Here is a 27,129-nt window from a genome sequence, read left to right on the forward strand (position 1 = left end):
ACCTCAAATATTACAGTATCTAGCTGAGCTGCTAAGCAGTGGACTTTCATTCTCCTCTATCAAAATCCATGCCTCAGCCATTTCTGCAGAATACAACACTGATCCTCCTTTATTCTCTCATCCCCTCTTAAGACAGTTCCCCAGAGGGGCTAAGAATATAAAACCCCCAAGGAAACAACCAAATACCTGCTTGGGACCTCAATTTCATTTTAGAAAAACTGACCTTACCTCCGTTTGAGCCAGCTGCCTCAACAGATTAGCAATATTTGTCCTGGAAAACAGCCTTCCTTCTGGCTATCACCTCAGCTCGCAGGGTATCGGAAATACAAGCCCTCATGTCTGTGCAGCCTTTCATCATTTTCCATCAGGACAGAGTTTCCTTACGAACCAATCCGTCCTTTATGCCAAAGGTGGTATCCAGGGTAGCTTTGAATCAGGCTATTCACTTACCTACCTTTTACCCTAATCCTCAAAACAAAGGGGAGAGACTACTACATTTCTTGGACATCCACAGACCGCTACGTTATTATTTGGACAGAACAAAGCCTTTCAGAAAATCAGAACAACTCTTTGTGTCCTATGCTATAGGAGCTTAAGGGAAGCCAATTTCCAAACAGACAATCTCAAAATGGATAGCCCACTGCATACGCTTTTGTTACTCTTTTCATGGTAAAACTGTGCCTGCAGGCATCAGATCTCACTCCACAAGGGCCACAGCTACCTCTGCAGCTTTCCTCAGAGGAGTTCCTACCAAAGATATTTTGGAAGCAGCCACTTGGAGTTCTGTGCATACCTTCTCCAAGCACTACCACCTACCATTATACTCCAAAACTAGAGCAGGCTTTGCCACTGCAGTCTTGCAGGGCATCCTGGCTCCTCCTAGTTCCACCTAGTGCCTACCACCCTTTTTTTAGCTTTGGGATTCTACCCATCTGTTATGACTGCAGCTGTATGCACGATGAGCATAGTACAGTTTTGTACCTACCATAAATGTAGATGTTCGAGTGCTAATACAGCTGCAGTCCAGGTTTCCCTCCCTCCTTCCCCTCTTGGGACAGGCCTTTTGGCTAACACCTCCTCATACAACTTGATTGGGGTATTCATTTATGGTGTATTTGCTTGCAACTACTGTTTTTGATTATATTGCACTGCATTATTACATAAATTTATGTATTCAGTCCAAACACCAAGTGCGTGATCCTCTGATGGCAATAAAACGAACTAGAACGTTAGTTGATTCAAATCACTGAGATACACTCGTATAAAACAAGAAAAGCTTTTATTCCACAGAGTAAGCGCTTTCGCCAAAGGCTTCTTCAGACTCTCTTTACAAAGTAAAAATACATAAAACCTATTTAAAAACCTTCACGAAGCTTGCTATTGGTTAACACACACCAAATTGTCACCTGTTATATTAAAAGTGGCAAAGACATAAAATTCTTTACTGAGTAAAACAACAGTATTATACAGAACTGTGTTCTTAAAAAGCTGGTACTCTAAACGCCTATATATACATCTAACTAAACATTAAATACTTATAAAACAGTGTATGACAACACGATCCACTGGTACATTTGTTTGAATACTTAAAGTTCCCAGTGCAAACTTACAATATAAAGCTCTACAAAGCTAACTATAAATTCTGCAACATAATACAAAGCATTATATCTAAAGTATGTAGATGTTAATTTTAAAATATTTCATGACTTATCGATGGAACATTCTATGTATTTATAACACCTAAATTACAACCATCACTGTGCGAAACTCGTATTCTGTGTGCAAAGAGCGTATCTCATCATGATGATGCGACCTAAAATATTCATGGTGTGAAGCAGAATACCGGGAAAATATATAACCAATGACACAGGACCAATAGTACAGAGCTGTCATCTACCCATAGTACATCTAATATGATTAGATGGAGATATCATCACCTACGTAACCTTCTACTCTTCAAAAATGGCTTGATCTGTACTTTGTCATTGAGTCCAGGTGGTTTGTCGGATCTCAATCTTATAATCCACCTGGTCTCTTGTTCTAAAGTTCGATTAATCATGTCCCCACCCCTAAAGCCTTGGAAGATACATTGGATAACACAGAACCTAAAGGTATGATTCGTACCTACCATCCTGTTATGTCTGGCCAATGCATTGACTTCTGTGCCCACTCTAATATGGTAAGTATGTTCCCTAATCCGTTCCTTGAGTGATCTATTTGTTTTCCCTATATAATAAGCATTGCAAACTTGGCAGGTGGCCATGTATATCACATTCCTACTTTCACAATTCGTGTTGGTATTGAAATTGTAAATGCGTCCTGTGGTAGGATGCTTAAAGGTGATCTCTTTATTTATGAGGCCACAATGATTACAATGTCCACAGGGTACAGTGTTTCTATCCTCTATATTACTACTCTGCAACAGGTGCTTTGGTCTACATAAAATACTCTTTAAATTAGGATGGTTTTTGTAGGCTATACGTGGTGCTGAACCAACAATTTCACTGACATCCCTGTTTGATTTCAAAATTCCCCAATGCCTATTCATGGCTCTTCTCACTTCCAGGCTCATCTTACTGAAAGTGAGATTGGCTCTAACTTCAGTTGTGGTTGAAACTATACTATTCGATGTTACGTCTTGTGCCATAAAATATGGTCTGGCACTACTGTCCCTTAAGGAATCTACTATATTAATAGTGTCTGATATTTCTTTTTCTTTGTAACCCCTCTCTAGAAATCTCTCTTTCATATCCTGTATTCCAATGTCATAATTGTCTTGTTCTAAATTAAGTCTGGATACTCTCATAAATTGCCCTTTAAGGACATTATCAAAAACATGTTTGGGGTGCATGCTTTGTCTGTGTAACAAGTTATTCCTTTGGCACCCCTTCCTATGTATAGTTGTATTGAGCATACCATTAGACATCCTAAATACTTCCACATCCAAGAATGGTAAACTCCTATCTGAAAAATTCATAGTGAATTTCAGAAAGTCCGTCGTGGTGTCCAGGTAAGATACAAAATTGTTTAGAGAGGGTTCATCCCCCAACCATAAGAAGAAGAGGTCATCCACGAAACGGCAATACATGCCAACATGTTCAATAAAGAGTGGATTATCATAAAGATAAACATCTTCCCACCTAGCCATAACTAGGTTGGCGTAGCTATTGGCACAGGACGTGCCCATAGCTACGCCATCCTTCTGTAAATAAATAACTTCTTGAAATGCAAAAACATTATTAGTTAATACTGTTTCAAGTAATAATGCAATAAGGTCTATTTTTCTATTTGAAAAGTCTGAATGCATTTTCAAGTATTCAGTTATCAATCTTATACCTGTGTCATTGGGGATTACAGTGAACAGACTAACCACATCAAGGGTCACCAAGAAATAATGCTGTTCTTTACCCAAGGGGCGTGTCTGAGAGTAAAGGTCTAGAAGGAACTGCTTACTATCTTTCAATATATTCTTATTTTCACTAACTATGGGTCTCAATACACTCTCCAGATAAATCGATAATGGTTCAGTGACCCATCCTTGACCTGCAACAATGGGTCTCAATGGTGGGTCTGTGTAATTCTTATGGACTTTAGGAAGTCCCTGAATAACTGGTATGATGGGATCATTCACCTTGAAATAATCATAGAGTTGTTCTGTTATATCATATGACATGACAAGGTCATCTAGGGTGTTATAAACGCTGAAAACCATCTCAGTTAGTGTATCCTTAGTTACTTTAGTGTATGTATGTCTATCAACAAGCATCTGATTCATTTTATTAACATAGTGAGAATAATCCATAATAACTACTGGACCCCCCTTGTCAGCTGGTCTGATTACAATGGAATTATCATCTTTCAGGGATTTCAACGCTTGCCTTTGTTTATAGTTCAAGTTGTGTCTATGTCTAAAAGGAGCTTTCTCCTGATAACACCTATATATGTCTTCTTCCACGACATTCCCAAATACCTCTATAGTTGGATGAAGTTGTGGAACATAAGTGCTATTTGCACGATATTTGTTCTGTTCTGAGTTGTTATCAAACTGTCCAAAATCTAACCTAAGTTGTAAATTACGGATAAACATTTTTGTGTCTATTATGGTATCCACTAGGTCACTACTCTTTGTAGGAATGAATCCAAGTCCTTTGCTTAGGACCTGTTCTTCATGTTCATTTAGAACCCTTCCAGATAGGTTCATAACTAGTGATTCTGTCTTCCCCACATTTTCTTTATCGTGGGGCCTTGTTGTTCCTGCTCGTCTACTGACCCTTTCCTCTTCTGTCTCCCCCTGCTGGTCGACCGTTTCTTGTCCAAAAAATGATTTTGGGCTATAGGAAGGGGGGCAGGTAACCTATTCAAATTTGAAACAACATTATTTGATTTAGGTCTGACCACTGCTGCGCCTGATCTTTGTACATCCGTAATGCAGCCTGTCAGACTCTCTCCTAAGTCAGTGTTATTGTCACTGCCATTACCTTGTATTCGGGCTGGGCTCCCAGCCTCTGTCACAATATTACTATTTATTGCAATCTGTTGATTTGTCCCTGTATTCATACTAATTCCTGTAATGTTAGCAGTGTCACTATTCATATTTCCTAATGCCAAAGTGCTTGTTGTCCTGCCTTCAAAGGTGGTATTGTGTTGAACCTTCTCAGAATAAAGTACTGGTGTATTTAAAACTCCGTTCACATAGTTTGTGCCTGTTCTACCTATGGGCCTTCGCACTACATTCAAACCATTATTAAACTGTGAGTGTGAATTCCTATCCCTAGGCCAAGTGAAGACATGATTGTTGTTAAAATCTCGTATATCCCTTGTAATTTTAACTTTTTTCTGGTCTAACAGACGTTTCTCCAAAAACAAAACATCCTCTATGACTCTACCTAATCTTTCCGTGCACGCATTATCAACATATTTAACTTTAAAGTCTCTAAACAGTTTGTTTACAGTGGATCTCAATCGATCTTCCTCGGGCAGATGATACTCAACTAGCAGCTTCATATAACTGAAGCTTAGTTCTAAATTAAGCTGCTGCCAACGATATAAGAGATCCGGTAATGAAGTACCAGTTGTGGGCATTTTCAATATTCGGAGCCCACGTGGTATAATTCGTTTGTTTAAACATACTTCGAAATAATGTCTCTGGACTTGCAGTTTAATTAGTTTAGTAAAAACAACCTCTAACTCTTGTAGATCTCTGGAAATGTCCGAGTTACTTACATCGGCTTGAACGTTTATATCTCCGTCAACAACGGGATTAAAGTCCATAAGTAGGTTGTTATTTCCAGTTACACAGATCTTGAACCTCTCCAAAGCACTCGATGTACGTTCCATTACAGGTGGCACGTACGGTAACTCAATATTTGGGTTACTTTCGTTCGCCATCCTCACTTCCTGCAGCACTGACGAAACAAAATAGTAAACACACAATCCCAAATGCAGAGCTGCTTTCCGTTGAGACGAGGAACTCACGCTAAAATTTAAATACAGTCCAAACACCAAGTGCGTGATCCTCTGATGGCAATAAAACGAACTAGAACGTTAGTTGATTCAAATCACTGAGATACACTCGTATAAAACAAGAAAAGCTTTTATTCCACAGAGTAAGCGCTTTCGCCAAAGGCTTCTTCAGACTCTCTTTACAAAGTAAAAATACATAAAACCTATTTAAAAACCTTCAGCTTCCCAAACGGCCAATAAACTAAAATTTCTGGGCCAGAAACCACTCCTCTTGTGGTAGATAGGTTACCTAGTGCTTACCACTCCCACTGATAAGTTAGAAGGCTTCTCTCCAACACAGAAGGGCTTGGGGGGGCTCAGAAGCTTACCAACAGTCCTGGATACAGCAAATCCATACCTGGATTATACTAGTTATAGGAAAGGTGAGGACCAAACGCAAAACAGGCTTTTAACCAGAAAGTAGAATGAGATGGAAAAATTGCCCAAATGGCCAATGAACTACAATTTCAGGGCCAAAACCCACTCTTCCCGTGGTAGATAGGCTACCTTGTGCTTACCATGCCCACTGATAAGCTAGAAAGCTACCCTCCAACACAGAAAGGCTTGGGGGGCTCAGAAGCTTACCAACAGTCCTGGATACAGCAAGTCTGTACCTGGACTTGACTAGTTACAGGAAAGACAGGAAACAAGCTTAGAATTATTTATTTATTTATTTATTTTTTACAGAAAAGCAGCTAAAACAGCAGTAAATACAATTCAAATTGTAGTGCAGGTCAGCACACCTGAGCGTATAGCAACACTATGGCAAATACAGTTCAAATAAATGCAATTAAATTAACGAATGACTAAAAAACAAGCGCAGAAGGCAGTAAATTAGATGGCTACTAACAAGCAGTAATAAGTGCAGAGTAAGAGCGACTGAACAGATAGCACACAGAAGAGCAACTAAGACAGTTACAGTAAGAGCTGATGAATAAGATTTTATATATATATATATATATATATATATATATATATTTTTTTTTTTTTATTATTATTTTTTTTTTTTTTTTTTTTGAGGGAAGGAACAGAGCAGGATTAAGAGGCTTTTGGGGTTGTCCTTCCCAAATGCTCTCTTGAGAAAATGACCCAGTCTCCTTTTGAGCGTTTAGTTTTTTTCTTCCATACATCACTGGACTTAGAGGACAGTATTGTTGGTGGCTCTTACTTCTGCCAAGAGGGTCTCTGAACTTCAGACACTCATGGCGATTCCACTTTTTTTGTTTTTTTTCACAGGGTTAGTGTTTCTCTTCATACCAGTCCTTTTATGCCGAAGGTGATTAGTGATTTGTCCTTGAATCAGTTAATTCATATTCCTTCTTTTTTCCTTTCTTCACAGAATTCTAGTTATAGGGCTCTTCACACCTTGGATTTTACATGTACAGCTCAGATATTATTTAGACAAGACAAAACATATCTGGAAATCTGAGCAGCTTTTTGTTTCCTTTCTTGTCAGGAAATTGGGTTTGCCCGTATCTAAACAAACCATGTCCTCCTAGATTTCTAAAGCCATTACTTTTTGCCATTCTTTTCATAGCAGTGAGCTTTCCTCTTCTATTTATGCTCATTCTACTAGGGCAGTGGCCTCTTCTGGTGATTTTTTTCAAAGGTCTGGATACTAGAGCCATCTTAGAACCTGCTACTTAGTTTTCTTTTACATTTTCACCAAACATTACAAGTTGGATGCCATTTTTAGGTTCAGTGTGGGTTTTGCCAGAGCCATCCTTCATAGGTTTTTCGAGGGCTCTTCTGTGGCTTCCTCTCATCCCTTATTTTTAGTAGCTTTTTGTACTCTCCTGAAAGTAAAGAATACTGCAGCAATGATAAGGATGGACATATTACAGTTGTGTAAAATCTTAGCATAACAGTAGAGGTCCTACTGCTCACTGTTACAATATTCTGTCTTTCCCTCTTATCCCTTGTTATTTTTCTTTTTTTTTTTTTCCTGGGCAAGGGGTCTTTCTTTCATTATCTTCTGCTGCTGCTTCCTTTCCTAGATATACATGTAATTGCTTTCCTCTGGGATTGCTCTAGTTCTCCTGGGGACTTCATTTATGAGGATTACACTCTCGGACGTCACATATGTACCTTACAGCTTGCACGTAGGACAGATGTCTGACATAATATGGCACCAGGAAGCTCTAAAGGCTTTGGTATGCTGGCCGGACGCTCATCTATCCTTGGCAAAATATCCCAAAAGTAAAGAATACTGCAGCAGTGAGAAGCAGGACATCTGCTGTCGTGGTAAGTTGGTAAGATCTTACACAACTGTACTATCTGTAACTGACACTGAGAAAAATAACTAGTGCATTTCAATTTTCTTGTCTTATTTGTGCACACTGGCATGTTTTTGGTGCTCTTGGAAGATTTACCTTCCCTAGTCTGCAAGTAGGTGGGGTCATTGTGTCTGGATAGTAAATCTTGATCTTTTAAAACTGGCTACATTATCTGAAATATTTACTGTTTAGCAACATGAGGTTAGAGGGACAGCTTTAGAAATAAATTGCAGGCAAGAAATAGAGATCATTGATTCATGATAGCTGTTATTCTGTCAAATAATTTGAATGATAGAAACATTTGAACTAGCTTTATAGTTATGTTTGTGCAGATCATTAGGTCTATGGCTTTGCAAAAAATATATAATTAATATGTTTTCCATGCGGAGTCTGCATGTCTTCCCTGTGTTCATGTTAGTTTCCTCTGGGTGCTCTGGTTTCCTCCCACATTCCAAAAACGCTCTAAATTAGCCCTTTGTGCAAGTGTGTGGTGTGGATGAACTACCGCAGTAGGGTTAGCCACCTGGTGCTGTAAACCTTGGCTCTGGTCTGGATGAATGTCACTATTGAAGTGACACCCTGACCCCATGTGCAAAAAGGGGAAAAGGGATTGAGGATGGGTGTATGTTTTTTTTTCCGTGGGGAAGGAGGGTGATCTGGTTCATTTGAGACACTACTACACGCAAATATATAAAGGGCCACAAAAAGTGATAAAAACGGAGAAGGAAGGACTTGTTTGTAATGGCAAAGTATACAAGTACAGTAAATTATGATCTGTAGTATGGCACAAGTTGATGTATTGGTTTGGAATATAAATGAGCTTTTTGATTAAAAACAAGAGAAGATACTGACCTGCATTTATAGTAGTAGTACTGTTATGGGAAACACCTTAGTCATAGAGAACACACAACGTTTGTAAAGAAAAGTGGTAAGGTAGGTGTGCTTGTTGGAAGACAAAAGGAGCTAAAGAAAGTGGTCTTAATATTAATTAAAAGGTACAGGAATAAAGACTGAGGAACAAATGAAAGACAGGCAGGGAAGATGTGTAGTGCTGAGAGTTTGTTGGTAGGAAGCAAGGCTTATATTAGCTGCACAGTATAGTCCACCAAAAATAGTGAGACAATATAAAAAATAAGGGGGAAGTTAGTTGCAGCCTTTCATCAAGTATATATGATAGTAGGAGATTAGAACACTAAAAAAATAAGGAAGATGTCTGTGTAGGGGCAAGAAATCATAGAATTTCGTCTGAGGATAGACACTTAAGAGAAATCTAAGCATAGATTTAGGCTTCTTGCAATGAAATGGTAGAAAGAAGTGAACTATACACACACACTTAGCATAATATGGCTCTTGTGCAAGATTCAATAGATGTTGCATATCAAAGAACACTAACTTAGTCTGAACCATGAAAGTCAACTGGTGATGGTGTCAGACCATGCACCTATACATATTAAGTTTTGTTAGCAAGTGTGTTGTGATAAATATTGACATTTTCTTTCTGAAAAGGAATCCATTTAATGATTGGTTAGATCAAACTTTAACTAAATTGTTATTAGATTTGAACCTAAGCAGTAAAGACCTTGCAAAGAACTGGGATAATTGTAAAGTGAAGATAAAAAAACATGGTCACAGTGAAAGCATGTGAAATACAGTGTAACTGCGATTTCAGGTATCTAGAGGTCTTAAACGTAAGGGATGTAGGAAGCAAAAAAAATGGAACACAGGCTGAAGAACAATTGAAAGAAGCTAGAATGTCTGTGCAAAAGTATTTAATAACATAAATGAACATGGAGCAAAGGTTTTAAAACTGCTAGTTTTGATAATAACCCTAGAGCAGTCATATTGTTGCGTCAATGTTTGAGCAATAAAATGTTGAAAGGATAATAACTAAATCAAGAATTATGTCCATGGCAGGGTAGAAGTGGACCCAAGAAAAAAACATGAATGCAGTAGCAAATTACTACAGCACACTGCGCAAATGAGACCTAGAGGCTGAGAGTAGCACACAGGAAATGGTAATATTTCAGACAGTTACAGTAGAAAGAGGGAGGTATTAACATCAGAAATAAAGGAAAATGAAATTAAAGAAGCAATGCGAAAGAATTCAGGGAAACCCCCTTCTTATTTTTTCTAGGTTGTGATGCATCTTTGACTTGGAAAGAAGTAATAGTTGTAGTCATACTAAAGGAGAGGAAATATCCCCTTTATGCCATACATAACTGTTTTAATTCTGAATAATGAGTACATAGTTTGTTATTTATGGGAAACATATTGCCAAGAATAATAGACTTGGATAAATCTGGATTTATAAAATGGAGGCAAATATTTGACAGAATTAACAGAACTGTCATGATTCAGAAAGATGCATTAGGCAGTAATATATTAATGTTAATAGCTCTGGATGCTAAGAAAGCTAGGAAAGTGAGGTGGTAATTTATGAAGTGGTACCACAAAACAAATTGGCAACTAGAGGCGCAAATATACAAATAACCCTAATGAACGCCTCCACCAATGCCACACTGAAAAAACTGCACTCCTCCAAACAGAATTTGTAAAATATCCTCTATTTATTTAGTCCTTTCTTTAGGGTAATTTATGACGTGATCCCTTGAGGCATTCGGTTTTCACAAATATTAATATTTAATATTTACAGAGGAGCTCAAGCTGAGGTGAAGTGTGATGCTTAGCTACCTAAGGTGTTTAATTTACATCAGGAACTAGGCAGGCTCGTCCACCTTCACAGTTACTCCTTGCTCTATATTTAGAACTATTAGCCAGGAGCATAAGATAACCAAACATAATTGGATGTAAGTGGAGAAATTCTAATGTGAAAATAGCCTTTTGTATGGGTAATATTATATATGTTACCAGTCCAAAACATGATATAAAATTATATTCAGTAAATTAAAATGTCTTAGTAGTGTAGTAGGATATAAAGTAAATGATGCGTACTCCTTTAGTACAGGGGAAAACCTCTACGAATGTAGTGAGAAAAATAAGTCAAATGCAGTCAGAGGTGTTTAAAATAAGTGGTATACTGGAGGAATAAATAAAGTGAAAGGCTGGAAAGATTGAAGCTCTAAGTAGCCACTCAGGTGAGCTGATAAAACTGCAGAAATTGTAGACTGAAATAAGGGAAAGCCTGGCTGAATATGAGAATTCCCAAGAAATAATGTTTCATAAAAGTAGATAATTAACTGTGGGAGGTCTTGGCAATATGTTGAATGTCCCTTTCTTTTGGTCTGTGACGTACAATCTAAATATGAAGTGAGTATTGGCAAGCAGTTCAGTGAAAAAAGCAAAGTGATGTAGTACTGTGGGAAGTGAATAGTGGTACAAGCCATTACCTCACCAGCAGCCCTAGAACTTTTATGTATTACATATAACAGTGCACATTTTAGGTTGTTTATTTAGGGTTAGCCAGTGCACTTTACCCTAAGCCTGAACATTAGCATTTATTGAAAGCAAGCAAGTTGTTTTTCACATCTGAGAGGGAAATTAATATAAGAACAGATAGCCTTGTGTGAAATTGGGAAAACAGGCTCCGGCATGTATATTAGCGTGGTAACTTAACTTTAGAATAGATAATACTTGTGAGTGCAGCCATCAATTTGGAGCAACTGCTGCTATTTAGAGGGCAAGAGCTCCTTTTTAAAAAATGTGTGTAATTTAGTGTGCATGTTGTGAGCTGAAATGATATTTTAGTATATTTAGTTATTTGACTGTTTTTATTGAAGTGAAAACATCTGTGAAAAATATGACAGGGTTTCAAATAGAGATGAGAAGAAACAAGTGCATACAAGGTGAGCCCAGCAGTTTTTATTGTGTGCATGTTAAGATCAGGATGGAACTCCATGTTCAAATGAGTCATTGAATAATATGAGAGTGATATTTTTTAATCCAAATTGCTACTTTGTTGATATACAATGATGACAAAATGCTTAGGTCCATTATCAAGGCCCAGATGCAGATGGGGGTGCTTCCAGTTCCATCCCCTCGTGGATCCAAGAGTGTCCCTGCCACTTCCTTTTCTCCTTCTCTGATCAGAGTAGTGGTTTTGGAGCCCCAGGACAGTAGTCTCCCAAGGGATTTGGGGTCGGAGCAGAGGAACCTTGCTTCTTCAACACTGACCCATCACCTTGACTATCTCTGCTGCAAAATCCTCGGATCAGTGTGTGCCCCGGATCTATGATGTAGCAGTCAGATCCGAGGGGTGGGGTTCAGCTCTGATTTTATCGGATCTTTCCTGTCCCCCTTGGAGCTTTGGCCCTTGACAGTGTGGGTCTGGTTCTGTCTGGGAGTTGAGGTTCTGGGGTGCTCTTACCTTCTTTATTATGGACGTAAGCCCCGAGGGAGGGGAGAGGGGTGTCCCTGGGACCTTCGGCTTTTGGAAATGGCCTTCTCTGAGGGCAGAGAACCAGACCCTTTAACTTCTGCTCCTCCATGTGTTCTTGCATATGACCCGAGTCTTGAACCTTCCATTTCTGTCCAGGGTCAGCTCACCTGTAGGTACTTCCAGACCCTTCCACCTGAGGTGGCCCCTTCCTCTTCCAACTCCTGCCCTGAATATCCCACAGAGGAGATTTCACGGAAGAGGAAGTACAAGAGGAGGAACTTGGACTCCCCAGTGGAGTCCCTTACCGAGGATATGGACTACGATGAGAGAGAAGGGTCTCCCATTTCAACACCAGACGGTGTCTCCTTTCAGACGTCTTGGAAATTTTAAAGCAAAGAGGTGGCTGGTCATCCAGAAATCCTTCTTCAGAGGAGTCCATATTCCTGGAGGCCTTTGGGGTGGGTCCATCTACATCTTGGTGAACGGTCTTATAGATCTTGTTGCCCATCAGGTCTGGAAGAAGCTGGACATCACAGAGCCAGTACCAGAGTGCCCAGACAAAATCCATTCTCCCCCTGAAGAACAAACTTTTTGGAGTAAGGGCATCCCAGTTTACACTATGGTCGTGGCAGCAGCTACGAAGAAAGACCTTGCACAACAGAGCTCTACTGTCCATGTGCTGGACAGGTTCAGGAAGTGCACCTTTGCTTCGCTGACTTTTTCACTTAGAACATAATTACTTGGCACATTTTATTCATCTACAGAAAGACCTATTTAATGAACTTTCAGAGTCCTTGGTGGAGTTCATGCCTAAGGAGGATCTTGATAAGGTTTCTCCGAAACTAACCACTCTTACTTCCCTGGAAAATTCTTCCATGAGGCTCGTTTCCCATTTAGTGGAAGGATTCTCAAGGGCAGCTGGCACCGGCATTGCAGTACATAAAATTGCATGGATGAGGCTTTATGATTTTGTGGAGCCCTTTAAAATGTCTTTTGTCAGTGCCCCTTTTGATTGTTCTTCTTTGTTTGGACCATCAGTTAGACACCCTGAGCAAAAAAGTAAGACCTTGTCTGCTGTGGGGATCAAGTATTCCATCCCTCAACAAACCTTCTCAAGGAATCAAAGAGGGGCTAAAAAGACTTGGTTCAGAAAGTCCCAATGATCTTTTCCTGATCAAAGTGGATAGTACCCTTCCAGAGGCAGAGGAGAGGGCTTTAATGGGAGATACCGCCCTAGAGGTGGGGGGGGGGGGGGCACAAAATCAGGACTTCAGGAAATGCTTTTCCGGCATGTCCTTTCAGTGCTCCTGAAACACTGCCTGACTGTCTGGCTCTGGAGGCAGTTGGGGGTGCTGTTTTTCCTTGCATCCAGGTGCCTGGGTCCTAATAACAACAAATGCTTAGGTGCAAAGCATAATATCCAGAGGCTACGACATTCCCTTTTCTGTAGCCCCTCCAAAAATTCAAAAGAAGCTTCATGATGTTCCACCCAGCCAGAGGGTGTTGACAGTTTAGAAGTCAAAAAATTACTGCAAAAGAGAGTCAGGTCACCCAAGAGGTGCCAGACGAGTAGAGAGGACCCTGAACTTTTCCATTTCTTTTTGTTGCCAAAAAAAAAAACGGGACCTGAGGCCTATCTTGGATCTAAGCAAGCTCAATTTATGTGTAAAGAAAGAGCAGTTCCGTATGGTTACAGTTCAGTTTTATCCTTCCATTACTGAGGAAAGTCGATTGGATGTGCTCTGTGTTCTTGAAGGATGCGTACTATCACATCAAAATAGTCAAGCATTCATGAAGTCACCTGCGCTTCCGCAGGGCAGCCAGTCACTTCCAATTCAGAGCCCTGCCCGTTGGTCTCACCATAGCTGCCCAGGTGTCTTCCAAATGCATGTCACTGGTCACAGCTCATCTCCAACTGCAAGGGTTTCAGGTATTCCTGTTTCTAGATGATTGGCTCCTAACTGTCTCTACGCAGTGTCCGCTATCTCAGGCCAGGGATTATGTCTACTGGATATCCCAGTTTTTAGGCATCACCATAAATTCAAGAAAGTCACAACCATTGTGGTACAAACTTTGGAATTTATCGGGGCCCCAGCTAAACACCATTATGTAGGTTGCTTCCTTGCCCCAACATCGCATCAGCACCTTGACTCTTCAGGTCCAGGCTATACTATCTCATCTCTCCTCCTGCCAGATTGATTCTACAGACCCTGGAATATATGGCAGGTGCTATAATTTTGGTACCTCTAAACAGATACTATAGCCGCATTCTACAGTGGACGCTGGCTGTTCAGTGGTCTATTCTACACCAGTCCCCATCTGTTCCTGTCAGGTTGACCAATATTTGCAGAACTTCTCTAGAATGGTGGATTCACTCTGACTTGTCTGTCAGCAGACCTTTTATCCTTCCCACTCCAATAGCCACAGTGGCCACGGGCGCTTCCCAACTTGGGGGGGGGGGGTCTTTCGAGGCGAAGATGGTCCAAGAGACCAGATTACATATCAGTGTCCTATAGATGAGAGCAGTCCTCCTCTCGTTGCAAGCCTTTCAGGATGTTGTCCCTCTGGGGACCATTACGATTCATACAGACATCATGTCAGTAGTCTAGTATATCAACAAACAAGGAAGGACCAATTCATACCCACTGTGCAGAGAGGCCATGAGGGTTTGGAAATGGGTGAGCTCTTCACACCATTTTCTAACTGCAACACATGTACTGGGGAAAGCCAGTATATTGGCAGACAGGCTCAGCAGGTCCATTCTGATACCACATGAATGGTCCTTCAATCAGTCAGTAGCAAACAAGATACTTGAAAGTTGGGGTCAACCCTGCTTTAACCTCTTTGCTTCACCTCAAAACAAGTGCAGCAGCTATTTCGCTCTAATTCCCCCCCATTAGGGATCTCCCTAAGGGATGCTGTAGTCCACGATTGCCCCCCCCCCACCATTTCCTTTATGCTTACCCCCCCCCCCCGCCTTACCACCGATCCCGAAATTTCTTCAGAAAGCCAAATGGTTGAAGAGCACCATGATCGTCATTGCCCCTTGTTTAGCCTCATCACGTTTGGTTTCCCCTTCCTCTGGACTCACCTGAGAAAGCCTCCATGGATACTGGAACCCAAGCAGGATCTCATAACTCACTCCACGCTAGGACTCCACCCGGATCTCCCCACACTCAAGTTAACTGCTTAGTTTCTCCAGTTCCTATGATTGAGAGAGGGTCCAGGTGTTCTTTGCCAGTCAAGGCCATCATTCTAGCTTCCCAGAAAGCGTCCACCAAGAAAGTATGTAAAAGCAAGTAGAGAAGATTTTCTGTTTGGGCTGCTAATCACCACATTGATCCTTTCTCAGTGCCTGTTTCGTCTGGCCTTTCATTTCTTGAGTCTTTATTTAAAGAAGGTTCTAGTTTCACAACTGTTAAGCTCCGGTTAGCTGCCATATCCAATTTTCATTCAGGATTATCTTCAGGATCTGCTGCTTCAACCAGGTTATGTAATGCCTTTGTGAAAGGTGTTTTTTCCTTCAGATCTCCGATCAAGGACCCGACATCTCATGGGATGTGACTGTCATCCTGCAAGGTTTGACTCAAAAACCTTTTGAACCAGGTAGTGATTGTGACTTGAAATATTTAACTTGGAAGTCCGCTTTTCTCATCGCAATTACCTCAGCAAAAAGAGTTTCTGAATTGCAGGTACTTTCATCTAAGCCTTCTTACATTATTTTTCACAAGGGTAGAGTTTTCCTCTGTACTAATCCATTGTTCATGCCAAAAGTAGCCTTAAAATCTAACATAAATCAGTGCATTCAGTTACCAGTGTTCTTTCCTAACTTTTCTAACAAAGGAGAATATATGTTGAATTCCTTGGATGTTCAGACAGTTACGTTTCTACCTTCATAGAACAAAACAATTCAGAAAATCTGATCAGTTATTTGTCTCTTTCTCACTTAACTGTAAGGGTCGAGCAGTTTCTAAAGTGACAATAGCAAAATGGATAACCAGTTGTATAGCTTTTATTTATGAGAAGCATGGTTTGCAGTTGGCTAGTCTTCTGAAAGCCCATTCAACAAGATCCATAGGTGCATCAGCATCCTTTTCATCTAGAGTTCCTATTGATGACATTTCTGCTGCAGCTACCTGGTCTAAGTCTCATACTTTCATGACCCATTATAAATTGGACAATGTCTCCAGGAGCAGGACATCCTTTGCCTCGTCTGTACTCTGGCATAGCCTTCCTTAAGACCACCCAAGAAATCATGTAGCTGGGGACTCTGACCCATCAGTAAAGCAGAATGAGAAGGACAACATCAGATTTATTAGTTGTGTACTTACCATAACTTGGTATCTGTGTTGTCCATTCTCATTCTGCTTCACCTTCCCCACCCATCCATCCATCCCCTCTAAAAAAATGTTTTGTTCTGGAGGATCTAGAAAGCCCTTTGCTGGAACCTCTGTTCCAGGTTGAACCCTTGCTTCCTTTTTCTTTCTGTCTTTTTCTGTAAGAGGCATCAAACTCAATCTGAGGAGGTTGAGCTAAGGACAGAGAATTATGGGTAAGAGAGGAGCTTGAGCCTGGAAGCTAAGTCTGTAAAAAGGCGACCAAGTCGGATTCTAGGGGTTTGATCCAGACCCATCAGTAAAGCAGAATGAGAATGGACAACAGAGATACCAAGTTATGGTAATTACATCACTAATAAATAACATTAATGAAACAACAATGATCCAGAGGAAAGAAGAAAACTCCACTGTTGTTGGTGAATATTTATGCAGAGAAAGCTTTGGTAGGGTCCGCTGTGATTTTATGTTTAGGGCAATAGTAACATTTGTGTTAGAATACTAGTGTTATTATGGAGTATATAGAAAGGGTCGAGGACAAGAATTAAGGTGGGAGGGTTCCTCTCTGACAAGCTGTGTTTGAACAGTGGAACCAAGCAGGGTTATCCTCTTTCCACCTGTTAATTTGCTTTATATTTAAAGCCCTTGGCAAAGAAAATAAAGGATCCTGAAATTCACGGATATAATTGGAGTGGTAATCAAGAACATTTTGCCTTATTTGTAGATGATATTTTGCACTTAAAATCCAGGAAAGGACTAAAGATATAGATAGTAAGATACTAGCAATGACAATGTTTTAGTCTCTTTAGTGTTACATACAGTTTAGACATATTTTTATCAATCCAGGGATTTGTGGCTGACCAGTAAAGAGAATTTATTTGGCTGGGGAAGAGTGCAAGAGTTAAATAGGATAAGCTGATTCTCATGGTGTAGAGTTACCTGACTTTAAGGATTACTTTGAGGCTGTGTAATTAAAGCTGATGAGCATAAGTCATGCAGAAAGCTATAAATCAAAGTGGAAAGGGATGATGTTGAAAGAGCGGTGGAGTTTGAAAGATAAGAAGTTACTATGATTTTGGATCAAAGTCCTTAAGAATAATAGAGGTTAGGATTTTGAATGCTAGTCCTTATGGAGAATAATACCAACCTTGTATTACATTCATAAAGTAGCACAACACATTCTCAAAACTAAGTCAGCATGGGAGTAAATAAGGATGATGTTACACACAAGGATGTCTACAAAATAGGGGTTTAGAAATTAGGCAAGAAGGGCTAGAATTTAGTGGAGGAAATTATCAAAGGAACCCGGGTATCTGGAACAAAAAAATTGGAAAAGGAATGGTAACATAGTGGGATGAAATTAAGCAAGAGTTTGAACTGCATATTAGGGATCATCTTTCCTACCAGGGACTGATAGAGTATAGAGAAAGGGAAAGGGATGGTGGAGTGCTATATGAGTTGTCAGCGTTGTTAGTTATAGCTGAGTCTAAAATAGAAAATACTGTTAAATAGATAATTAGTATAGCATATAAAATATTGCATGATACCAATCAAAATCAGTCAGAAGAAATTTGAAAAGGTTGCAAAAGAAAGCAAAGGCAAATTACTAAGGTTCAATTAGAAGAAATCTGTAGGGCTCCCTAGTGTTCATCTAAGTCGAGAAGATTTAGGAATTTGGCATGGAAGTGTTTGTGTGTGTATTTTTGTACCCCAAGTAAACATCACAAAATTTTTCCTCTGGTAGGTAGCAAATATTGGAGATATGATGGAGGACATAGAAGACACTGGGGACATTTTGTGGGAATTTAACAAGTTGGGAGATTTTAAAAATTCTACTTTGACAGAAATGTTAGGGGAACAAATTATAAGTAAGAAATTTTTTTTGCGCTGGGTGTAGGATCAGAATTGCCTAAGCATGGAAAATGCTGTACTAAGTTTAATACTGTTGGCGATCAAAAAGGTACTTGCAAGGAATTGGGGTATCATTGTAAATAAGATAAAAGAACTGGTGGTAGGATGTTTAGAGAAGGGATGGGACAGATTTCATAGAAATAAATGGAATTTGTGGTAACAGTAAATACAGAATAATGCTCATGAAGAGTGATGTTTAAGGGACGGCAGTAAATGAACAGTTCATGTCATCTGGAAGTAAATACAATTTTTTAAACCAAAACATTTGTGTGATGCACATTGATGGTAATTCTGTCTATTAATGTGGGTCTGTATCACTTTGTTAATAGCTTAATTGAGCGAATCGCTGTTTATTGAACCCAAGTCAGAGAAAGCTCAATTAAGTCAGCAGTCGTTTCAGCTAAAATTTTCCAAGAGAAAAAAACACTAGTGGGCCAGCTACCGACCATAACAAATACAAAAAAATGTAAAACTCTGCAAAGTCGAAGGCTTCACCCATCCCCCCCCACTCCCCCTAACTAAATATACCAACTCAGAGATTGCACTACAATGGAGAAAAGGACAAATTCCCAATTATGGCCAACCATGTTTTTTTCCCTTGGAAAATGTTCACTGAAACGATAGTTTGCTTAATTGAGCTATCGCTGAATTGGTTTTGATAAATAGCAATTAGCACAATTAAGCTTTTGACAATGTGATATAGACCTGTTAATATATATTGCAACTTAAAATGTGACGATTTAGTATAGAAGAAATAAAACAGCAAAAGTTGCTGCAAATTTTCCAAACAGAATCTAGCACTATACGGCACTAAAGAAAATAGACTGGGTAGAATTGAAAAATGCCCATGTACTCTCTCAGCTAACGATAATCCAGAACATTTTGTATTAAGCAAAAAAAAAAAAAGTTCAGCTTTTCACAGTGTTGCCAAATGCTGCAATCTTTACAACTACTTGTAGAACAGAAAATTAGCTGGTGATATTAGGGTCCACTTTATCAGAGCAGCAGCTGTCTTCAGAAATGCATATGTGACATTGCCACATGATTGTCAAGTCGCAACTTTTCAAAGCATTATAAAAATGCATTTTCACTCCAGAAGTGCAAGTTTGCAGCCAATAGTCCTGCGGGAAGTGATATTGACCAGCCACTGTTATGGAACAAGTAAACTGCATTGTTCGATACTTTTCCATTTTGTGAATGTAAATCCTGCAACAGTGACCGTGGCCATATGTAGCAGAGTTCATAGGTTCATACTAGGCTATCTGCCTTAGGGCATTTATAAGCCTAGCCAGAGTGTGTTTGGCTTTTGCCACCCATTTTAAATTAATTTTGCTATGCCCTTTTTCGAGGTTAGTATACTGTGCCTCTAACAGTGACACAGAAGTGATACCCGGGGTAAACCTACGATCCCCCATCCACTCATCTAGATTCCTCTTGAAGGGAGTCAATGAAGGACTCTGCCTAACCTGGACTGGGATTTTATTCCAGAGTGAAGGGAGCCTCTGGGTTATGAATCTGTCCCTCCAGCATGTCCTATTTATTTCATTGCTGAGGTTCAAGTCTCTCGAACGCGTAGCTCGATGGGATTTGGATTTTCTGAGGTGCAGCATGTCCATTAATTCCGGGTTGGACATGGCTTTATACGTCAGGCACAGATCGCCTCTGAGCAGGCGGTATGCCACTGAGTAGAGCTGGAGTTTCTTTAACCGGGCAGCATATGGCATCTGTTTGAGCCCTTTGATCCTCTTGGTGAGGTACTTTTGGGGTCTTTCCAGTTGCTGCAGGCGTCTGGTAAGGTACATCCCAAAAGGGGCATTGTACTCATTTATGGGCCTGATGAGGGATGAGTAAAGAGGCACGATGACCTCCCTGATCTAGATGTGAATCCCTTCATGATTAGGTGGGCTATATAAAATGTTTTTCTAACCACTTTGGCCACGCGGTTGTCAAATGAGAGATTGCTATCAACTTCGGTCTCCAGGTCCCTAATTACTTCTTCCGTACTTAATGGATTACCACTTATGTGGTAATTTGTGGGCACTTTGTTTTTGCCAAAGGGGATGACTATACACTTTTTGGTGTTTAGCTTGAGGCCATGGCTCTGGCACCAGTTGTCTGTTTCTAGGAGGCCCTTTTGGAGGATGCTTGTGTCGGCTGGAGAGTCGATTATGGCACCCAGTTTGCAGTCATCTGCGAACTTGGTCAGCCACAGTCCTTCCGTGTTGGCCTGTACCTCTGAGAAATATATACTGAACAAGAGAGGTCCCAGGATTGAGCCTTGTGGGACGCCACTTGTAACTGGTTTGGAGTCTGACATGGCTCCAGCAATTCTAACCATGTGGGTTCTGTCCTTGAGCCAGTTTGCAACCCATCTAGTGACATAGGGGTTTATATTTAAGCTGGTGAGCTTATCTATAATGCCTGAGTGGGGTATTGTATCGAAGGCTTTTGCGAGGTCCAGGCAGGCTGTGTGGACCACCTTCCCCTCGTCAATGGCCTTGGTGACTGTTTCAAAGAAATCGACCAGGTTTAAGAGGCAGGATCTGCCCTTAACAAAGCCGAACTGGGTAGGATCCAGTGTCTGTAGGTCCCCAATATCTTTATTTATAAGGTCCATGATGATCCTTTCCATAGCTTTGCAGACCAAGCTAGTCAGGCTTATGGGGCGATAGTTTCCAGGATCCATTGAGGCACCACCTTTGTGGAGAGGGACCACCGTTGCTGTACGCCACTCTTTGGGTACATATCCTGTAGTAAGGCTGAAATTGAACAGTAGTTTTATGTTTGGGTTTAGCTCTTCTTGGAGTTCATGTAGGACGCAGCCTGGACACCGTCTGGTCCCATTGATGCTGTGTTTTTTGCTTTGGAGAAGGTCGGCTCTTACCTGAGCATCTGAGATGTCAGGGGGGCAGCACTCTGCTGGGAAAGATATTTGCCCTTTTGGTGGGGAGGGGGGGGGAGAAGTTTGCGCTGAACCTGTCAGCTAGGATGTTGGCAATGTCTGTGGGTTCTGTGTATTTTTTGTCATTTTGGACTAATTCTGAGCATATCTGGGAATTCCCACCCAGGTTCCTAACATAACTAAAGAAAGCCTTGTGATTATCCTTAGTGTCCTGTGCAATTTTTCTCTCGAAGCTGGCCTTAGACGATTTTATGAGTGCCCATAGTTTTTTGCTAATACTGATCAGAGATGCCTTCCCTTTTTGGGATTTTGCTCTGTCATGTAGTAGCTTCCTCCTTCTATTGTATAGTTTGTTTATGGCTGGGGTCCACCAGACAGGACGTCTGCCTTTGGAGGATTGGGTCTTGGTTTTATTTGATCCATGCATTCCTGAAGGTGTTCATAGAATGCGTTTATAAAGGATTCTGCAGTCTGGGCCGTATTTTCCACAGGCCCGGGGGCTTTGAAGGATTCCACCTCGGTTTTGAGGAGTGTGAAATTTGCTTTAGAGAAGTTTTTCACTGTGGTTTTCTGGGCAGGGGGTGGGGTCGGGATGTGAATATCCAGTGAGATTAGTTTATGGTCTGATCTTACCAGTGAGGGATACACTTCTGGTCTGGAGCATAGAGTCCCCATATTGGTGATGATCAGGTCCAGTATGTTTTCCCCTCTTGTGGGAGTGGTAACAAGTTGTTTCATAGCATTTGAGTTTATAAATTCTAGGAACCTTTGGGCTAGGGTGTTGGAGCTAGAGTAATGCTCCCAGTCTATGTTTGGGTAGTTGAAGTCACCCAATATAATGGTGTTTGGAGAGACCTTCATATTTTCCAGTGTTCTCAGGAAGGCCGAGTGGAGTTCCTGGGTTTGGGAGGGTGGTCTGTAGCAGGCTATAAACTGGAAGGCAGTTTTACCCACTGTTAATTGCACATGGATAGTCTCTGATGCTTCGTGCTGTGCCACCAACCTGGAGGTGTGGATATCTTTGACGAATATTGATACTCCCCCTCCTTTTGTGGTTCGGTCCAAGTTTTGGGGCCGAAAAGCATGGTATAAGGTATAATCTGGTAGTGCTGGGGTGCTCTCGGGAGCCTTGAACCAAGTTTCTGTTACTGCACAGATATCGATGTTCTCCATGCTAAGGAGAGTTTTGAGTGCATGCATCTTGAGGTTTAGACTTCTGGCGTTGAGTAGCACTACTCTTAGTTTCTTATCCCTTGTGATACCTATGGAGGTGGGTTTGTCTTTTGAGCCTTGCCTAAAAAAGGCACTATGTGGGTAGGAAGAGCCTTTGCCAATATCCGAAAGCCCAGGGGTGATAGGTGCAAGCCGTCCTTAGCGAAGCATCGTGGCTTGTCGAGCATGTCATCCCAGGCTGACAGGCATTGGATCCCCTTTGAATGACACCAATACGTAAGCCAATTGTTGAAATAGATCATCTTGTCTTCATATTGTGGCATCATTCTTGGTGAGGGTAAGATGCTACTCAAGGTCAGGGTCATACCGGCCTGGGCTACATGCTCAGAGAGCTCCTCTGTGTCTCTTTTCATGTAGTCCAGGGAGGTACGTCTCAGGTCATTCACACCAGCATGGACAGTGACTGAGTCATATTTGTACTTGCCTTGGAGTGACCTGAGTGCTTGTGTTATGTGGCGGATCCTAGCGCCCGACAGGCAGCTCACCGTGACCTTCTCCTTGTTCAGCCTGGTGAGCGGGACGTCAGTGTGCCTGACGATAGAGTCACCTGTTACAAGTGTATCAGGTGTGTTGTTTAGCCTTAAGGGCTGTGACTGTGCGGCACACTGGCTTTGTGAGCTATGTGTTGTATGTGTTTTGTTTTGTGGTAGCGGTTGCTTGGGTGTCTGCTTTGGAGGTCTCTGCTGCTTAGGCAGATTTTTATTTAGAGCCTCCGAGTATGTTTTTGTGTGTTTATGTGTTTGGTTTGCTATCGTGGTAGGTCTATGTGAGATTGGAATTGTAGTGAGTGTGGTTTCCTTTTCCTCCTGACTGGTTACGCCAGTACTGAGTTGAGAGACCTTAGCCTCCAGTTTGGCTATATGGTTGCATCTCTCACATGTGTTGGAATTTGTTGGGAGGAGGAGAGGGTTGTCTGTGTACATGAGGCAGTTGTAACATTGCCTTAAGATTCCCAGATTCACCAGCTGGACCGGAGAGGAGATTGACAACTGACCTTTGGACATGCTAGAATAGTATTGGGAATTCCTTTATAATTGAAAAAAAAGGGCCAATGGGGAACAAGGTACTCAAGGGGAGTTTGTGAAGGTGTAGTGCTTTTAATTTTTTAGTGCTGACTTATATAATTGCTTTAGTATGCAAGTGCCAGGTAACTTAAATGCAATGTGCTACAGGTAACTTAAATGCAAAAATGACAAACAGTAACTTTCATTCAAGTGAAACAAGGAAATAAGTACAGTAAGCAATGCAGGTATCACTAGGGATCCACAGAAGCGCTGCAAAGCCGCGTTTTAGGTGGAATTAACGTTTCAGGGAAATAACAAGCAAACAAACAACAAGCATACAAACAAAGCTAGATTCAGCAGGCCTGGATCTAGTCTGTGCTACAGCAAACAAGGTGTACCAATTTCAGTAAGAAACAGTTCAAATATGCAGGCACTATAAGCCTTTAACCAGAAATTCCCAGCTCAGAAGGGCAGAGTCCAGCCTCTCCTCCCACAAGAGTGCAGACCACGATCCCTCTTAATGTAAAATAACTGGCCTGAAGCCCAAGTGCTTAAACCAGAACTAATACACTTTTAGAATAACAGACACTGAGCCCTCAATCAGCAGTTCCCAACTTAGAAGGATGTAAGCTACCTGTCCTGCCACTACAGTGCAGACCACAAACCTTTTTAATGTAAAACAACTGGTCTGAAGCCCAAGTGCTTAAACTAAAAGGCTTAGAATGAGTTACACCAAGCAGTAATAAATACAACTGAGTACTTTTAAGATGACGCAAAAGCAAAATAAAGTAGGAAGAAACACAAATACAGTAAAAGCAGATAATTTTTTTTTTTTGAGTGAGCAAATGAGATGGGCCCAGGAGGAGTATCCAAGTGCAAATTTACAAGAGGGGCGGGCAGTTTCAAAGCCACCAAGATTAACACTAAGACAAAAACAGGGAGGGTGGGTGGTGACCTACTGAAAAACAGTCACAACTTCCAGCTAGATATTGCTCAATGCAACACAAACAAATTACTTTAAATCGTGTATTATTTGATAATAGTGCAGATAAAAATCTACTTAACTCCACTCATGCAGGTCTCAGTTGGTTCAAGCTCACAGTTTAAACAGAAAACAATTCACTGTACCACTTGTATAAGACAGAAACCGAATAACAATGAGGTAAACTACCCCCACTTATCACTGGCTATGCAGGTTTTTTAACAAGCCTTAACTGAAAAAGCAGTCACAACTTGAGTGATAACTAAGCATAACATTAGACAGATAAATAGCAGAAGTTGAACACTGAGATAGAAAGGAAAATGGTGAAACAGGTTAAGAGTTTCAAGTGTCTGGGAGGGGGGGTTGAGAACAAGGGAAGTCTGAGCGAGGAGGCTGTGACGATGTGAGGTATTGCCAGCTATGCCAGGAGAAGTAAGGCAGTGGATATCTAACATATGCCAGCAAAGCTAGCTGGAACTTTGTAAAGAATTATGTGCCACTTGTATAGCAAACTGATTTGTACAGATGCTTGCGTTGAAAAATATATTTGCAAAGTTGCTTGTGTTAAAAATGTACCAACAGTGGTTCCTGACTGTACTGGAACTGAATTAAATATGTATGTTAACAGATGATACTGAAAGAGAAGAGGGTTAAGTTCAGCTCTAGCTAGCTTTGAAAATAGCTTGAAATTATTTATTTCTTATTTATTTATTTATTTATTTATTTGTTGTTTGTTAATCAGGAAAGTCTATTGGGCAATAGTAAGCCCATTTTCAATGGAGGCCCAAAGAGAAAAACTCCATGTATATACAAAATATATTGGCAGTTAATACAGTTATGTGGAGAAAAGCTCCAAGTACATACAAAATATATTGGGTGCTAAGGCAAATTATTAAAACAAACAATTGTTATAAAAACAGTAACAGGAGGAGGAGGAGACAAGGCTGGAGAAGAACAGTCGGGAAAGCTTAGAGCTTAAGAGGTGGAGAGCTTTGAATGCAAGATGGGTATAGGGGAAGTTTAGGAGGAGTGGGAGCAGGAGCATTTCTGGGTGGAGGAGAGGTAAGAGTGGAGAAGGGTCTTAAAGGCAGAAGGATTTTGGGTAATCCGAATGTGGGGAGGAAGTGAGTTCCATTTTCGTGCAAGCGAGAAGGCTAATAGAGATTGGCCAGGAGTATGTAGAGGTTTATGCAGTTCAAGTAGGTTCTGATTGTTGGATCTGAGAGAACGACCAGGGAAGGTGCAAAGTGAGGAGGGAGGAAAGGGAAGGGCAGTGGGAAGGGTCGGAAATAAGTTTATGGGTAGTAGAGAGTTGAATGAAAGAGAGATGTTTGGGGAGCTCTCACCAATTCAGTGCATGTAAGTAGATGCAGTAGTGTGAGGAAGATTTGAAATTTTTAGCAAACTTGGAGATTTTATTGTAGCAGTATGCCAGCTTAGCTTTGAGGGTACTTTGAAGGTTGGTGAGAATAGCTGCTCCATATAAGAGGGAGGAGATAGGTGGTAGAGAGGATAAGCCTAGTTGAGGAGGTTAGGTAGCGGTTTATGGCGGTAAAGCATACCGAGTTTTTGGTGGATTTTCTTGATGCTGGCCTGAAGGTGAATGTCATATTTTAGATGCTCTTCTATAAAGACTCAGAGAAGCTTGATGTGGGGGACTATTTCAATAGTGGTCATGTTTTGGCTTTTTATAGTGAAAGAGTTTTTGCCTATTGCATAATTCATAGAGGGGGAAAAAATCATAAATTTAGTTTTAGTTGCATTAATGGCTAGATGGTTATTTACCATCCAGTTCTCAGTACTACTAAAGGCAGCCTGTGTTATCTGCATAAGTTTGGGGGAGAATCAGCTGAGCAGATGATGGTAGAGTCATCTGTGTATTGCACAAGTTTAGCATTAGGGATGCAGTGATGGAAGTCATTAATGAAGATATTGAATAGTAAAGGGCCTAGAATAGACCCTTGCGGTACGTCCTTTGAGGGTGTCAAGGAAAGAAGAGTTGCATTTGTTCTATTAATGGCCTGTTGCTTATTTGAAAGGTAGCTGTAAAACCAATTGATAGTCGGGGGAGAGAGGTTAAGGTGTGAGAGCTTTGACAGTAATAAGTTAAGGGAAATGGTATCGAAGGCTTTAGATAAGTCTAAGAACAGAGAGGATACACTATTACCAGAGTTTCGGACATGGTTGATATTGTCAAGGAAAGATAAGAGGGCTGTGGAGGTACTGTGTGGGGGACAGGGGGTTAATGTCTAGGAGGAAGGAAAGAAGTTGATGGTGAATGCATTTTTCAAGTATTTTTGAGATAGGGGAGAGTATAGCTATGGGGCTAAAGTTGGGGATGTTATTGTTGTTGCCTCCCTTGTGTAAAGGGATGATGAATGCTTTTTTCCAAAGGAGGGGTACACAAGATTCTTGGATAGAGCAGTTGATGAAAATGCAGATGGGGTGGGCTATGCCGTCAGCAGCTAACTTTAGAAAGTTTTATGGAAGGTTATCGGAGGCATTGGAACAAGGTTTTAATTTGCTGAGAAGCTTTTTAACAGTGTTATCAGGGATAGGTTTGAGGGAGAAGGGAGGGGGGAAGGTGAGATTATTGGCAGAGGGAGAGGGGTTGGAGGAGTGAGAGGGGTAGAAGCATGCGAGCGGTGG

The 27,129-nt window shown here is 40.9% G+C and overlaps 1 protein-coding gene across 1 annotated transcript in view; it reads left to right on the forward strand.

Annotated features, from left to right (window-relative positions):
• Positions 1–27,129, forward strand: part of USP34 (ubiquitin specific peptidase 34) — a gene marked incomplete in the record, with an annotated part of 5,849,982 nt that overhangs the window by 5,515,748 nt on the left and 307,105 nt on the right.

The sequence above is a fragment of the Protopterus annectens genome, chromosome 1.part0 (assembly GCF_019279795.1).
Source record: "Protopterus annectens isolate FY-2018-M chromosome 1.part0, PAN1.0, whole genome shotgun sequence".
Lineage (NCBI taxonomy): Eukaryota > Metazoa > Chordata > Ceratodontiformes > Protopteridae > Protopterus > Protopterus annectens.